The following is a 4,780-nucleotide window of genomic DNA, read 5'->3' as shown; positions in this document are numbered from 1 at the left end:
CTTTTGACCCCCTTGGTCTATCTAGTTATTAAGCCATCCCTCACTTCTCCATAGTCAATTTCCTTTGAAACATCATCTTCCAAAAACCTTGGAGTCATCTTTGGCTCTTCTATATTTTTCACACACCATTATCCAGTCTATCATTAAAACATCAAAAAATACTGAGTCTGATTACTTCTCACCATCTCACGAGTACTCTGGCTCATTTGTCTCCCATTGGCATTATTGCAACAGGCGACCAGCTGGGCACCCACGCCACTCGGTTTGTTCTCTGTATAGCAGACAGCAGATTTTTTTTTTCCCCATCTAAAATCAGACAATGTCATTCCTCTGCTCAAACCCATTCCATTCCATTCCAAATAAAAGCTAGAGTCCCTAAATGTCCTTACAGGATCTGAACTCTCGTATCTGCTCTGACCTTCTGACTACTCCCCCTTGCTCCCTCTACTCCAGTCCGTCACATGGGCCTTTTGCTGTCACTTGACACATTTCTTTAGAAATTTTACCCTGGCGGGCTCTCTACCTGGAGTACTTTTCCTGCAATTACTTCTATTGCTTTATTTCTCACTTCTTTCAAGTCTTTCTTCAAATCTATTAATTGCAGTAAAATTTCCCCCACCCACCTACATAAAATTATGGGCCTCTCTCCCAGTCACTTTTTATTTTTTCCCCAAAGCACTCACTACCATCTGACATACTATGTATTTTCTTTGTTTGTTAATCGTATGCCTACCCCCACTAGTCTGTAAGCTAGGACACTCACTTACTACTCTCCACTGAGGTTTTCAGCTCCTGTTTATGTGTTTTCAAATATGTGTGTGTGTGTGTGTGTGTGTATTAGTATCTTACACTGGGGGTGGAGGGCCTTGGAGATTCCTCCTCATTCTGTAAGCCAAGCAATGCAATAAAATATTTAATCCAGGACCTATTTCTTGTTTGTTTCTCTGTTAATAGGAAGGCTCTTCAGAATATCTGAAGAATTATATTTAGAATTATCTGGAATAATACTTCAAGTAATACTATCTGGAATATATTCAGAATTATCTGGAATAATATTCCAAACTGATAGTAGGTGCAGTAAGGACAACGAATATTTCATTTGCAACATCCCTACACTCCCCCAGCCTGGTTGTCTTTCATAAATGGTATGTCCATCGACTCAATTTCTAAAGTCAGAAATTTAGGAGCCATTTTTGACTCCACCTTTTGCCTCACTACCATATTCCCTTTGGGGACCCAATTAGGCAACAACCACTGGCAAGAAAGGTGAATAAATTCATGGCAAGAAAAGGAATGAACAGTTTCACCCAAGTCCAAGCAGACACTGCAGATACTGAACATACATACTAGAATTCTGTGTACTCTCAATGTTTTAGAAAAAAATTGCAGGTTCCCCAAAAGGCAACTCAAAATTAGTGGCTGAGCCGCACATACCCAAATCCTTATCACAAACTCTCTGTCCTTCCTCCCATCTTAATGAATAGGGGGTGAAAGATTCTCCCTGCTGGCCTGATATAAGCAGTCATGTTGAGAAAGCAAGGAACAGGGCATTCAACTGGCAAAACCCAGGGCCCTGAGTCATACAAGGACAAGGAAATGGATTCTGTCAATAACCTCACTGTGCTTGGAGGTGGATCTTCCCCACTTGAGCCTCTAAATGAAGATACAGGCTGTCTGACACATTGATTTTAGACATCCCTGTGAGACCCTGAACAGAGGGACCCAGCTAGGCCATGCCTCAACTCCTGATCCATGAAAATCATAAGATAATAAATATATGTTGTTTTGAGCCACTAAATTTGTGGTAATTAATAGCAAACAAACAAACAAAAACTAACACACACTAGATTGTTGCATGGAAAATGAAAGGGGGTAGGCCACGCTCAGTTTTGGCTTCAACCCTTACCAGCAGTAACGTTGGACCTCAGTTTCCTCTTCTTTAAAATGGATGTGACAGTATATGCAGAAGGAGTTTAGTGAGGGAGTAAATACCTCATTTTATTTAAAGCAGCATTGGCACATGCTAGGTGTTACCTGTCAAATGCTAAGTGTGGTCTTCTGCAGGTGGAAAGCAAGAGGGAATGCCATTTCCACCTAAAGAGTATCACCCAGCTTGTAGCTGTCCCACAGAGATCCTGTCATTTCACCTCTCCATGGAATAGCCTAGTTCCTGCCTTCTGGTTTGAGTCTGTGGACTGATATTAGAGGACCCATCTTTAAGAAGCTTGAAAGTCAGAAGCAGGGGCAAAGGGCTGAGGCTGACAACTATAACCTAGTTGAAATAATAAAATGAGATGCATTTTTGAAATAACCAAGGCAGATGAAATCTTAAGTGTCTCCTGCTTAATATCACTTATTCTTTCCTAAAAATCAGGTATTCTGCATGAAGACAGTTCTTTCCCACCATTTTATTTTTATTTTTTTTCAACTCAATCATGAAATAAATTTATTTACAAAGAATCTACCACCATGAGAAAACATTTATGAAAATCTTAAACAGCACAAAGCTCTGAAGCTCCACTTAGGTGCAACAAACATGGCTATGAGACTAAGCAACTCTAGTCTTTTCCATAAAGTGAGTAAGATGTAACTCTGACAGAGTACATTGATCCTTGAAGCAGCAATCCTCAGATTTCAGTATGGCCCTGTGTATTTTTAAGGCTAGAATGAGCAATAGAGTTTTTAAGAATATATTGAGTGACAGAGGGCAATTCCATCAAGTGATTGGAACAAATGTGCATAGGTAACAAAACACTTCACATAGGTAGAATATTTATGCCATTACCAACCCATTTGGTTCCCTGTTTCATTAAGACAATTAGATTCTCTGGAGGAGGATGAGGTGGCTTTCTCAGCTTGTTAGTGGTTTAGGTTCTACTAAAGCTTGTGGTAGAACTACCTACCCTCAGGTAAATGCTTCTGTCTAGAAGAGGATTCCAGTTCTGTCAGCAGAGGGAACTTGACATTAAAAATCTAGGTCAAGAATCTATAGGATGAGTCTCATTAGAAAACTGAAATGTACAGAGACTTAGGTAAAAACCATTTCAAAGAATTCGTGAGCTTTAAGGTCAATAACATCTTTTCAGGGATGTAGTATGTGAAAAGAACCACCAACGCTACGTAGATAGTGAACAAAGAGCAGAAAAAAGTCTTTTGACTAAAATGGGGAAGACGGTAGAAAAATATTTACAATAAAGAATGGGTTCAGAATAAAATACTTTTTACAGGATGTTAAAAAATTAATCTTCAGCCATAATGAGGCCTCTCTGAGCTCCTAAAACCTTTGCTTTCTTCTCCTTTTGTCTTTGCTCATATTGTTTCGTTGTTCCTCCCTAGTCTTGTAGAGGAGGCTGTTCTTAAGTTTTCTTGTGGAAGGTAACTCTGTTTATATGCTCCCTCAGAGAATTATTTTCTTTAGACTGACCCCATGGTTTCAGCTTGCCTTTGTGTGGCTCATAGTTGAGGGGGCGAGACAGACTTGCTTTGAGATCAAACACTGGCTTCTTGCTGGAGACGGGAGTCTGTGCTGCCTGAGTTGTCAATTTTAATGGGCTAACAGAAGCAAAATTTCCATTTGTGGTCTTTAATTTGTACGTCCCGAGCGCAGCCTGGCCTTTTGGAGTACTCCCAAAGGTATGGTCACATGTGGAGACTTTCTGGCTGGAGTCTTGGTCAGTGAACACTTATGCTCATTATCTTTGGTAGCAGCTGAAAACCTGACGTTCATTTTAGTCGCTGAGAGAAGGGATCGCTTGGCGGAGCCCTTCCCACACAAGGTGTTCCAACCTGCAGCGGCCAGGGGCCGGCCCTGGTACAAGCCGCGGGGAGCCTTCCCCAGGGAGGAACTGGAGTCACCACTGCCCCCTTGGTGACCGGCTGCTTCTTCAGTTCATTAAATGAACTGTGTTCTTCAAAATGTTTCTTTTTTCTCTCAATGTATTGATCAATGGACTCCATTTCCTTAAAATGACCCTCATGAAGCTTCTTAAAGTTTGGAGTAGTGCTTATATTTCTTTTGCTTTTTCCAGGTTTCGAAAACCCATCTGTGTAGAGAGGCTTCTTTCTTTCTGAAGGTACCTTTGAATCTTCATTACCATTTATTCTTCTTTTTCCTGAGGAAACAGCATTCTCCTCTCCTTGGCTCTCCTTGGTGGTGAAGGAACTTCTGCAACTGTTCTGAGATTCTGGTTTTCCTGCTTCTCTTGATTCTGCAATTCAGCGTGATCACTTATTTTGATCTCTGAATCATGCTGCTGGGAGTCCGGGTTCCTGTGGACCGTCCTGCACCTTCTCCTGGTTTTGGTGCCATGGCCAACCGGCTCCCTCTCAGCTTGTTCCTGGCTGCCGCTCTGCATCTCAGCCTGGTCACAAGATGATGCGGAAGTTTGACTTCCATCCCGATTATCATTTTCTTTTTTTACCTCGTGTTTAAGGCGGGCTTTCAAGGCTTTTAACAACTTGTGTGCCCTCAGGTTAGCCCAGAGGCCCAGATTCTTGGCCAAGTTCTGCAGGTGGCTATACTTGAAGGAGTCCAGCTCCTCAAGGGAGGGTCCGGCCACGGCGAGCTGCATCCAGGCGACCACGCAGAGGACGCCTACTCCAGCCTCGGCAGTGCAGTTCAAAACTCTGGTGCCTCTTTCCCACCATTTTAAAGGAAAAACCATATGCTATTAGTCAACCCAAACTCCCATCCAATGTCCCAAAGTGTAAGTAAGAGGCAGTAAAATATCTAGTCATAATAAATATTAAATAGTAATATTTAATAGTAAATTAACAGATC

At 41.8% G+C, this 4,780-nt stretch overlaps 1 pseudogene; it reads right to left on the bottom strand.

Moving 5' to 3' along the window:
- Window positions 1–3,239: 3,239 nt before the first annotated feature.
- LOC112829275 (nucleolar and spindle-associated protein 1 pseudogene) lies at window positions 3,240–4,571 on the bottom strand (annotated as a pseudogene).
- Between the last annotated feature and the right edge of the window lie 209 nt (window positions 4,572–4,780).

This window comes from Callorhinus ursinus, unplaced genomic scaffold (assembly GCF_003265705.2).
Source record: "Callorhinus ursinus isolate GAN/ISIS: 27379988/994484 unplaced genomic scaffold, GSC_fseal_2.0 scaffold51, whole genome shotgun sequence".
Classification (NCBI taxonomy): domain Eukaryota; kingdom Metazoa; phylum Chordata; class Mammalia; order Carnivora; family Otariidae; genus Callorhinus; species Callorhinus ursinus.
Note: the sequence above shows the minus strand (reverse complement) of the source record. Positions and strands in the feature narration are given on the sequence as shown.